This window comes from Morus notabilis, unplaced genomic scaffold (assembly GCF_000414095.1).
Source record: "Morus notabilis unplaced genomic scaffold, ASM41409v2 Scaffold582, whole genome shotgun sequence".
NCBI lineage: Eukaryota > Viridiplantae > Streptophyta > Magnoliopsida > Rosales > Moraceae > Morus > Morus notabilis.
In genome coordinates this window covers 209,387-221,332 of record NW_010365281.1, presented here as the reverse complement: position 1 = coordinate 221,332, position 11,946 = coordinate 209,387, and positions in this window count along the sequence as shown.

Here is an 11,946-nt window from a genome sequence, read left to right as displayed (position 1 = left end):
AAAAATTGTTTAATTCTCAAGAATGATTTTTCCTTTGGCTCTCTTGTGGTTGGAAGAAGTTCAAGAATACCAAGAGGATATTGAACAACGTATGCCCACTTGCACTCCAATCGTGGAAATGAGAATAACAAAGAAGACCAGTTGGTTGAGGCTCTTCCGGTTGCTGTTTTGAATGCTTTTATCTGTAGGACGTGTTGTTTTCTAAATCTCTAAAGGTATGATTTAGATCTTTAGTATTTATGTTATATAGCATCATGAATATGTTCTTGGTTGGCTTTGCAATCGATTTAAAATTTTAAAATTCTGTTGCGTGTTTGATGTCGTATTTTTCAACAGTCTTGCTGTGGTATGGCCGGCCATGTGGTTAAGAGGAATGGAGAAATTAGTTTCGAAAATTAAAATGGGAAACTATATTTTAATGAGATTAAAAATATAGTAATAACTAATTTTCTATTGCTTTGTCTTCAAGTTAGAGCAAAGAGATTCTCCTAGTAATCTATAAATAGGAGAAAATAGAAAATTAGAATAGGGACTTTTTTGCTCTAAAAATTCATAGGTGCCTGAATTTTAACAGAGAAAAAAGAGAAGAAAAATTATTTTAATTCTCAGTTTCTTCATATACATCTGTTGATAGTGAAAGAATATAAATTAGAGAGTGATCAAATCTGATAGTTCTATATTAGAGCCCACACTTTAGGTCTTGCAGATTTCAAGTACTAGACGAGCAAGATTCAGGTTTTCAGAGAAAGCTTGGAGCTTGGATTGTTCATGGTCAAAGACCTCAAGTTATTCGCCTAGTCGTTCGCTAGGTATATATCTTTATAAATTAATATAATCTATAGATTATTCAAAAATTTTATCACTACACACTTATGTACTCGAAAACGTTTTGAAAACTAAAAATTCTACCCTCAAATATCTCGAGCCAAAACTCAGAGCCCAGTGTTCCTTTTACACCAAACAAAATGACCTTTTTACACCTAATGGTTCACTGAGTGATTGAAGAGTTCTAATTTTGACTTTCTAAGTCCTTTGCAGCTCAACTAAGGATCTAAGCTTATTCTTAGAGTGTAACGACCCGCACCCCCACCTAGTATGATATTGTCCGCTTTGGGCCTGAACCCGCATGATTTTACTTTTGGGCTTCACCCTAAAAGGCCTCATACCATTAGGAGGTTGTGCCATTCCTTATAAACCAGGACCTATTTTTATCCCCAGGCGATGTTGGACTGCACAACTTACCTTTTCTTGGCCTTGTGCCTCAAAAGCCATTTGAAGCCTCTGCGTCGTTGAAGTCGAGAAGTCCACAAAAGCCCTTTGAAGCCTCTGCATCAAGAGTCAAGGTGTTGAAGTCGAGAAGTGCTTAAGATCCTCTTGAAGCCTCTGCGTCGTTGAAGTCGAGAAGTCCACAAAAGCCTTTTGAAGCCTCAGCGTCGAGGAGTCAAGAATTACATCAGACTGGGAGATCAAATTAAGATCACATCCCGCCAAATTAGGACCGGATAAGCCTCATGAAATATCCAAATTCAAATAAGAAGATCAAATATTGACATGTAGAGATAATTTCTCTGATTTGAACATTCAAATATGGAAATACAACTGTCAAATCCCGAGAATTAAGGATAAGGGAATTATCCTCGGGAAACTAGAGATAATGATCTTAGCTTTGAGGAAGGCCTAGAGAAAAAGGTTGAATTCCTCATTTAGTTTTTTACGCACTATTTTACTACTCAAAGAGAGATTGTAATTCTAATAATACTAGTGCATCCACAAGTGGACGTAGGCAAAGAATTTCTACCGAACCACTATAAACTTCTATGTCATTTGTTTTCTGCAATTATTTTCTTCATTAATTCATCAGAGACGTCTGCAAGTGTTCCTGAAGAGGTTTAATTTTGAGTTGACTAAATTTCACTATCAATAATTGGCGCTAGAAGGAAGGCCCGGACCCATAAATCAAATCCAGCAATAGCAGCGAACATGCCTTAGAGAAGAACTCACAGTATGACGGCTAATCAGAAAAGCCAGAAAGGCCAGAATCCTACCACTGAAGGGAGGAATCAGACGAATCCACCCAATGGCAACCAAGCACGGTTAGAAGACTAGCCCGATCACAGGGCAAATGCAATAGCCAATGGGGACTCCTAGGATCACATCGATCTGCTTTAGAAGCAAGTCGAGACCCTTACTGCAACGGTAGAGAGAATGGCCAAGGCCTTTGCTGGACGCGATCATAGGCCAAATTCAATGCCATCGCTGGAAGATGCGCCGATGAACCCAGCAAACGCTGTTGCCAGGAACCAAATTAATGGTGACCAGTGCAGTGATGCTGAAGGAGTTGGTGATAGCGGGGCTAATAATAACCCTTGTCCAACCAAGTCAAACAAGTCCGTGGGGAGTAGACAATGGGCAGCCAAGAGAAGAGCCCAAGAGAGAGCTGTAGCCCCAACGATGAATGACGAACAAATACCCCATCGCCCAAAGGAGAATGGAAATCGGAGAAACACTGTTTTGATTGAGTCTTCTTCCATACACGGTGGAGACCTGAGAGAGCAATTGAACGCTCAACGTGAGCGAGAGTCACAACGGACCATTGAGGAAGAGCTCGTGGCTGAGAATAGGGATTTGGCTAAAAGATGGCCAAGCTAGAAAAGTAGATTGGGAGCCATTTAAACAACTTTGAACAAGTTATTGGAAAGGTAGCCGAGGCTATGAATGTCGACGCCAAGATGTACACATCACACGACCACCCCTTCACGGAGAACATTATCTGAGTCTTGTTGCCTAATAAGTATAAACCACCTCTCATTCCACTGTATGATGGAATGAGTGCCCCCGTCTACCACTTAGAAGTCTACATGGGGCATATGGTCCTCTAAGGATATCCTGAGGAGGGCATGTGTCGAGCATTTAGAAATCATCTCTCTGATTTTGCCAGAAGATGGTTCAAATCTTTGAAGCCTAACTCCACAACAAGCTGGGATAACTTGAAGAATGCCTTCCTAACTTAGTTCATAGGTGTCAAGGAGTATATCTCGCTGAAGAAGAACCTTTCAAGAGTCTACCAGGGGCCAGACGAGTCTCTCAAGGATTGGATCGCGAGATTCGGAGAGCAGGTAGCTGCCATAGAGGGAATCATAGACAAGGTAGCACTAATGGGAGCCTTGGCCAACAAGAGGAAGGATATCCCATATAGTACATACCTCGACCAGAGCCCACCATAAACATATAGGGAGTTCCTGGTGAGGGCTCAAGGATTTATCAATGAAGAAGTAGCCGAGGCCAATGACCCTGAGCGCCAATCGAACAAAAGCAAGGGAGCAGAGAAATGGTCTACCTCTGAGAAGACATAAGGCCAAAAGTGTCGCTACAATGGTAATGAGGATGAACCTGAAGCTTCGACTCTTAATCAGCCGGAAGCAAAGAAGCCAAGGCAAGAAGACAACATAATGCCTCGACCGTTCCAACGATACACTTACCATGAGTTGACTATTGGACTGGAAGAGATTTACAATCAAGTTGGCAGAGGAAACATGGTATGCCGACCTGGACCTATGAAGTCGGACCCAAACAAAAGGAGTCAGAACAAATACGTCTGGTTCCACGGTGAAATCGGACACAATACCAACGACTGCAAGGACTTGAGAGATGAAGTTGAGAAACTCATCCGCGATGGATGACTCCAAGAATTAAGAGCTGATAGAAGAGATCAGGGATAGATAAATGATAACCGACAAGATGAAGACCGTCGGCCCCGCGAGATCATCCGATGACCCTAGGAGGTGGAAGGGTTAAATACACTGCAGCTAGATACCCACTACATCATGGTCTATCATACCAATGAGGCTTTTCAATGCCTTTACAACAGTGCCTCGATGGTTCAGAAGCCAAAGAAAGCCTCACCGTTAGAAAAGCAGCATTCATAGAAGGCCGAGTGAATTGAAGCTTTATTGTCAAAAGGCCGAGGGAATTGAAGCTTTATTGTCAAAATAAACTATTTATCACTTCCTTCCATTTTGTAATGTCATTTTTTATTTCAAAACTAATAAGATTCAAAAAATTATTCATGCCACATCAGTTTCTCTACATTTATCCTACAAATCCTCAAAGAGGTCGACCTAAACATAACATGTTTGCCTAAAAACCAAGGTCTTAATTAGGCATGGGGGCAAGAAGGTGTCTACGGACCACATTCAACAGCAAAAATAGGATCAAAGAACTCACAATGCCGAGTCCTCCAAGGACGAAAGGCTAGCAAGTACGGCCAATAGAGCTTCTAAGGAGGAGAGGCTAAAAATCGCCGATAGAGCCTCTAAGGAGGAGAGGCCAATGTGAAAAGGAAAAACCATTCGACTATTTAGCAGATCTGGACGCTCTCTAATGTTTGACGCCTTAGAGCTCCAGGGCCAACCTCGTCCCCCTTCAATCTTCCTTCATCCAGATACTTGATCTCAGTCTCTTCCACTTATGTTAGCCTCCTCCACTTGCACTTTGACCTTCTCTAATTCCTCAAGAAGGTCCCCTACTTCCCGCAAGGCCTTATTCCTCTCCCCTGCATTGGTCTTAGAGGTGAGCTTTTTCGCGTCGAGGACATCTATCAGGTTTGTCCCGATTTGGTCCATCTATGCCAATGAGGATGAGGAGGGAGAGGACAAGAGCCTACGAAAAGTGAATAGGAGGAACTACTTGAAGTAGAGAGTACTAAGGGAAAACCAGGAAGGTCAAAGCTTACAGAAGGAAATCCAAGAAGGTCGAGGCTTACATGTATCTAGTGAGAGACTCTTACATTGGCGGTCAAAGAGAGAAGAATAGATGGCATCGAGCATTCATAACAATATGCAAGCAGCAAAAGGTAAGTTTCTTAGTTCGTATTCTTATATTTCTAACCATTCTCACGTAGGTATCATCATGAGCTAGCACGAAAGCATAAAAGAAAGACAGTCTCTATAAGGCTAATGCAAGAAAACAAAAGGAGGGAAACTTGATCTAACAGTTGAAATTCAACTCTCGACTGCCACCTGTTGACATGAACGACATTACTGCTCCACAGCCTAAGAAATCAGCAGTAATGATGGTACTGTTTAGGAAAAGCAACTGCCAAGCTTACCAAAGAAGATATTGCCACCTGGATCTCTCAACTTACCATACCTTGAAACATCACGACGTAATATTCCAATCTGGGGGTAATTGTTGCACCATGGTTGACCATTCAAGCCACCCGCTTTTGTCATACGCGTCGGAGCTCTGGAAGCCAGGACAAATCCTTGACGTCGAGAACTAATAGTTGGGGAGATGTCTCTAGGTTGAGGAGCCCTCTTAGAGCTAAAGTGTTGAAGTCGAGAAGTACTTAAGATCCTCTTGAAGCCTATGCGTCGTTGAAGTCGAGAAATCCAAAAAAGCCCTTTGAAGCTTTTGCGTCAAGGAGTCAAGGCCTTGAGGTCGAGAAGTGCTTAAGATCCTCTTGAAGCCTCTGCGTCGTTGAAGTCGAGAAGTCCACAAAAGCCCATTTGAAGCCTCTGCGTCGACGAATCAAGGTTTTGAAGTCGAGAAGTGCTTAAGATCCTCTTGAAGCCTCTGCATCGTTGAAGTCGAGAAGTCCACAAAAGCCTTTTGAAGCCTCAGCATCGAGGAGTCAAGAATTAGATCAGACCGGAATATCAAATTAAGATCACATCCCGCCAAATCAGGATCGGATCAGCTTCATCAAATATCCAAATTCAAATAAGAAGATCAAATATTGACATGTAAAGATAATTCCTCTGATTTGAACATTAAAATATGGAAATACAACTGTCAAATCCCGAGAATTAAGGGTAAGAGAATTATCTTCAGGAAACTAGAGATAATGATTATAAAAAAAGGTTGAATTCCTCATTTAGTTTTTTACGTACTATTTTACTACTCTAAGAGATATTGTAATTCTGATGATACTAGTGCATTCACAAGTGGACGTAAGCAAAGTATTTCTGCCGAACCACTATAAACTTCTGTGTCCTTTGTTTTTCTGCAATTATTTTCTTCATGAGAAACGTTTGTGAGTGTTCCCGGAGAGGTTTAATTTTAAGTTGACTAAATTTCACCATCAACACATATGCAAACTCTTCTTAAATTTTGCAAAAATATTAGCTTATAATCATTAATTAAAGGCCATCAAATTAGAACTGCGGAGTTTCTAATGGTCCCAGATAGCAATAAGTATTGTTCTCAGGGAAAAAAAAAAAGAGTAGTGGCCGAAAGGGCAAAAGAAAATTACAACTAATGAGATTCTTGCCATAGCATAAAAGTCATGAGCTAAGATAACGTTATTTAAAATTCGTGATGCATTCTCCTTTTTCAAATTCAATCAAATCTAGCACTAGCTTCCAAACTGCAAAACTAGATTAGGATTTGGTTATGTTGTATATCTTCGGTCAATTCTGAAAATTTTGTCCCATTATAAATATACTTATGGAGAGCTTGGGGTACTGTTCATGCAGACCCAATTTACTGTTCCTTCTACGGTGAAATGACGCTTTTGACTTCCATTTACTGTTATCTTCTTCTTCTAGTGCAATGACGTTTTGATTTTTCGGTGGCTTCTTGGGTTTTTGGTAATTTATAGCCCCTGCAACTCTTGGTGTGTTTGGTAAGGGGATTCGTACCCTGATTCGTCTCATGATTCATGATTCGCTATAGTATTTTCTCTCATAAAAAATACACGTAAATAAAAAATAATTCTAATCTCACGATTCTAATTCATGAACCGAATGTCATCTTATTTTCCTTTCCCCCTCGATTCTCTCATCTTCTCCGCCCCCTTCATTTGGTTTTGCCCTTATTCTTTACTTTCCCCCGTTTATGGTGATGTGCATTTAGGTCCTTTTATTGTTTGGCCTGCCTCTGTGCCCTTTTGCCCTTAGATTTCTCTCCATTCCGCCGCTTCTTCTCCGCTGCTTCCTTCGTTTTGTTCTTGCTCTTTCCCTTTCTTCTTTTCCGTTTTGCCTTTGATTCGTTCCTTCACTTTTGTATTGCTGCAGATTTCGCATTCGTTGCTTTGTGCCTTCGTCTTTGCGGATTGTTCATTGTGATCATGGTGGAAATCTTGCCAATTTATCCCTTTTCTCTTTTGGACTCCTTTAGTGGTTGGATTTGGGATTTTTTTTCCACTTTATGTTGTTCTCATCGCCGCGGACTCGCTGATACTTTTTTCCTGTTTTTGTGTTGGATTCAACGACTATTTTGGTTTTAGTTTTTATGTGTTCATTTCATAGTTTTTCTTTTCCTTCCTTGCCTGTCGTTTTGCTTCCTTCACGTCTCTCTTTTTTTTTGTCTCCCTTCGCTTTTTGTATAAATTTTTGGCGATTCATATGCATTGTAATTTTCTGTTGAGTAATAGCTTCGATTGTGTAATAATACTTTTTAGAAAATTTTTGTTCTCTGACTTTATATATTTTTTGTGTGCAGGATTTGTTGATTTCCTGCTTTCATTGCACGCCACATGTGTAAATCTTCATTTCCCTGCCTCTGATTTATTCAATCACTGTTTTATCTTTTTTTATTTCATGCAGTTTTTTTTCTTGCCGGATTTTTTCATTTCCGCCGTTACTTGCCTACCGCATGTATCAGGATCCACACTAGTGAGTTAGTTCTGTATCAGAACTGTACGAAAGAACTAGTTCAAAAGAAAGGCAGCTATTGGAATGATTCCTCTCTCCGTCCAGATCAAAAAACGGATTCTCGGCTCAGCAGCCAGAACAGACAGGACGCCTGTCTCCTGGAATTGTTGTTGTCCTTTTCGGATCAGGGCTGGAGCGTATGCCAGGTGACTTATAAAAGGATAGGTAACCCGCTTCTAATAGTTAGTTTTTTCATTCGGGCATGCACTTACCGCTATTTTTTCTTGGATTCTGGGGGGAAGGTCAGATTTGATATTATGGTAGTTGTAAGGTAGGGCTTTCATGGTATTGGTTGAGGTAAGGGTTAACTCAACAATATTTAATGCAATACGTCTTTGAAAAGAGATACACAATCATGTAAAATTGACCACGAGAAAGTACCCAAATATTAAATTTTCATTCAAAAAAGATATTATATAAACAAAATGATGTAGTATAACTGGTTCATTGAATAATTTCACGGAAAGAAGTTACGACCTAGAGATTTCTCTTATAATTGCCAAGAACCAAAACATTGAACCGAATGTCTTATCAATTATTTTGTAAGTTAAGGGAATGACCACAATACTATTTTTACCTCTTTTATTATAAAAATGCCCAAAACACCTTATATTTATAAAAGTCACGCTAAATACCACCTAAAGTAATTAATTTTTTTAAAATACCAAATATTATCCTTCCCTGACTATACTAAATACAATTTAAAAAACTATTAAATCAAAATATTAAATAAAATTAATCTTTAAAAATAAAAAATCCTCAAACTAATTGAATATACGTTATAACTACCCTTTTCCAAATTAGCAACATGAGCGTTTAGGATATAAGGCTTAGTTTGATATTGTTGTAGATTGTGAAAAAAATTACTTTTAGTTGTGTTGAAAGAAAAAAGTAGCCGTTATAAAAAAATAGCCGAGTATTTAGTAAACTATAATTATAGTAGTTGTGCTAGTTTTAAAATCAGTGTAATAGCGTTCGGTAAATTATGAGGTTGAATTGCTGTGGATAATTAAAAATTACGACATTATTATATAATATATTATATAATTATGATATAGAATATTATAATTGTCATGACCCCAAACAAGGGTTAGTGACGTAGAGGCTTATTTAGAAACTTAAACCTGATTAAGAAAGTAATTAAAGAATTAACAGTTCAAAATTTGATTTCAAATCTAAAATATTCAGGTATTTCTACACAACCTCCACTATTTTAAAGAAATTGAGTTTTTAAGAAAACGTGAGGCGGACTTTTCAAAACACAATAACCATTAAAATCAATATTAAAAGTCAGCCTCTGGCATCCACAAGGTTTACCCTTGTGCATACATAAATAAATACATAAATGAAATAACTGACACTAACCACAGTCTAGTAGAATTTAAAAATTACAATCCATAGTTTATACATGCCTTAAATGAGTACGACAATGGAAAAAACACTTCACTGCTTCCCTTCTTCTTGAATGGATTTCCTCACCTATTCTGCACTACTTCTAGCGTCACCTGCGTGCGGTTAAATCACATTCGTAAGAAAAGTGAGCGAAAGGCCCAGTAGGATAGAATTTATAAAAACTGAATAAATTATAAAAATACAGGCCCGATAGAATCATTTAGAACCACATAACCTTTTTACTGAAAGGTAAATAAACTTAAATTCTAGATTTCAGGAACCCAACAAGTAATTTAATGATAAATTACTTAAGACCAATGCAAGGCGTTATCACCACCGTAGTGGCCCGTCCGGACTTTAGGTTTTGCCCCCAAGGATACGATCTCTATATCCTGTCTAGGTTATTAGCAGGCTTACTAGCTCGCAATATATCTTATCTTAAGTAAGTATTCATTAAAACTTTACATCAGTTCATAATGAGATCAATAGCAGTAATCAAGCTAATGTTTTAAAATACTTTTTTTTATCAAACATGTCATGTCTTTAAAAACATTTACATAGGCTAAAATAGATTAAAACATGCTAACAAGGATATGAGTAAGGATATCCTACCTCTCGGATATCAAACCTGTGGCTAACTTCTCGGCACCCTAGCCTCCGCTTTTCTTAAAGCTTTAATACTTGCTCTTCTCCACTAGCTTTATCACAAAAGTAATGTTTTAGGATATAATTCTCATTCATAAAAGGAATCAAGCTCAATCATGTTTAATTGCTTCCTATTAGTGTGCCTTAACTCAATCCAAGTTTCATAAATGACTTTATAATTCAGTTTGGGGTTCTTTAAAATTGAAATCCAGTTCATTGGTTTGGCTTCCCCATTGAATTTCGGCTTAAAAGCAAGTTTTTCACGAAATTTCAGCAGCATGCCGGCAGAAATAGAGAAAATAACAAACTTGTAATTTAAGTTCAATTTCAAAATTAATTCTCCAGAAATCATCAAAACTAGTTTCCAATCAATTCAACAAGTCCAATAATTGAAAACCCCTAAATTCAATTCAATTCCGACAATAATTGTTCAAATCCAAACCCTAACTCAAAATTTATCAAATTTAACCAAAATTAAAAATTCTGAAATCAATAACTCAAATTCAAGTATGGGTTTTCAAGAAATCTTTACCTCAAAGTGACTAAAACTGCTTTCCCTCTTTTATTTTTCCTTTGGGTGCTTCGGCCAAGCACAGCCGAGAGAGAGAGAGAGAAGAGAGAGAAGGACGGGAGAGGAGAGAGAGAATTCCGGGAGAGGGAGAGAGAGATGGCCGGTGGTGGGTGAAGCAGGAGGGAGAGCTGTGGTGGGAGAAGAAACAGAGGAAAGAGAGATGGAAAAAGAAAAAGAAAGAGAAGAGAGAGAGAGAGAGCAGCCACGAGAGGGAAGGGAAAAAAGGAAAAAAAAGAAAAGGAAAGAAAAGAAAAGGAAGAGAGAGAAAAGGAACAAGAAAACAAAACAAAAAGAAAATAAGGGAAAGAAAAAGAAAATACATTAAAGTTAAGTGTATTTTCAAAAACTTTTGGGTTTAAATTTCTAAAACTGAAAGTAAATAAAATTTTTGGAAATAGCTTAGAATTGAAATTTTTTTAATGACATGATTAACTAATAAAATCAGTATTAGGCACACTAATAAATCACAATTAGCATAATTAAATCTATTTAATTCTTGAGGTCGTTACAACTCTACCCCCTTAAGGAATTTCATCCTCAAAATTAAAGCTTACCTTAAAATGAGAATAGATGTGGACATCATTCCTGCATTGTTGCTTCTTGTTCCCACGTTGCTTCCTCAATGCCATGGTGTTGCCACAACACCTTCACTAGCGGAATCTCGCGACGTCATCCTCAATGCCATGGTGTTGTCACAACACCTTCACTAGCGAAATCTCGCGACGTCATAAACTCTCCATTTTCTGATTGAGAATCTGAACTGGAGCTTCCTCGTAAGTCGTGTCACAATGGATCGGCACATCATACCATTGCACAATGGCTTTCGAATCGGGTTGACACTTGCGAAGCATTGAAATATGAAATACGTCGTGCACGTGAGACAATTATGGAGGTAGGTCGAGGCGGTAGGCAACGATACCGACTCATTACGTGATCTGAAACGGGCCTATATATCTTGACACGAGTTTCCCTTTCACACTGAAATGAGTGACTCCTTTGCGTGGAGAAACTCTTAACAAAATAAAATCGCCTTCTTGGAACTCTAAGTGTCTACGCCTCCTGTCAACATAGCTTTTTTGACGACTCTGAGGTGTCAGCAATCGTTCCCGAATAACGACTATTTTCTCGTTGTTTTCTTGGATGACATCTAGTCCAATAGTAAGCCAATCCTCTAGTTCGAGCTAAAAAGCTGGTCATCTGCAAGTTATGCCATATAATGCTTTGAATGGTGTCATTCCAATGCTAGCCTGATAGCTGTTGTTGTTGGCGAATTCAGCTACATGAATATACTTCTTCCAGTTTCTACCGAAATCCAGAATGCAAGCATGAAGCATATCCTCCAGAATCTGAATGACTCTTTCAGATTGTCCGTCAGTCTGAGGATGAAAAGCAGTACTGAAATTCAATTCGGTCCCTATGACTTCTTGGAAACTTCTCCAGTACTTTGCATTGAAACGAGTGTCACGGTCTGAGGTGATTAACAACGGAACTCCATGGAGTCTCAAGATCTACTCAAGGTACAGTTCTGCTAAGACCTTTTTAGAATATGTTGCACGAAACGGTATAAAGTGTGCGGACTTCATCAGTTTATCCACCATAACCCACATAGTGTCATGTCGTTGTTCAGTCCTCGGCAATCCCATAAAAAAATCCATCATAATGTGTTCCCACTTTCATCCAGGA